Raw genomic sequence first — 589 nt, forward strand, 5'->3', positions numbered from 1 at the left:
GTTGCATGGGCAGCATCCAGTGCTGGATGCACGGAACAGCTCAGTTTTAGGGCTTGGTTGTGCTGCTTTAACAGCACAGAGCCCTGTTTCTCCATTCCCCCAAATCACACCCAACTTGGCCAACCTGAGCATCCTTCCCATCCCAGTAAGCTCAAAGCCCAGTGCATTTCCAGCCATCACCTCCCTTTGGCAACAACTGAGACTCAAACTTAGGTTCTTTCTCCTGCCTAGATGCAGCAAGAGGGTTGTTTGCTGAGAAACTCCTATAGACCTCCCACTTTTACCCTGGAGCAGGGCAGTCCCACTGGCCCCAAGGCATGCTCAGTGTTTACTGCACATATAAAATCTAAGTATACTTTAGGATATACCAACAGACAGCCTACAAATCCCATTTCCAGTACTCTACAGCCAGACTTCTGCATGGTCTTTAAAATACACAGCACGACGCGAGATATTTTAAATAGATCAAAATACATTTATTACATATTTATATTATTTTCTCTATTCTATTTATATCTTTTGGAGACTCTTATATATAATATATATAATATATTTAAAATAACATAAAATTGGCCAGTTTTTTTTTCTT

Source organism: Coturnix japonica, chromosome 14, assembly GCF_001577835.2.
Source record: "Coturnix japonica isolate 7356 chromosome 14, Coturnix japonica 2.1, whole genome shotgun sequence".
NCBI classification, from domain to species: domain Eukaryota; kingdom Metazoa; phylum Chordata; class Aves; order Galliformes; family Phasianidae; genus Coturnix; species Coturnix japonica.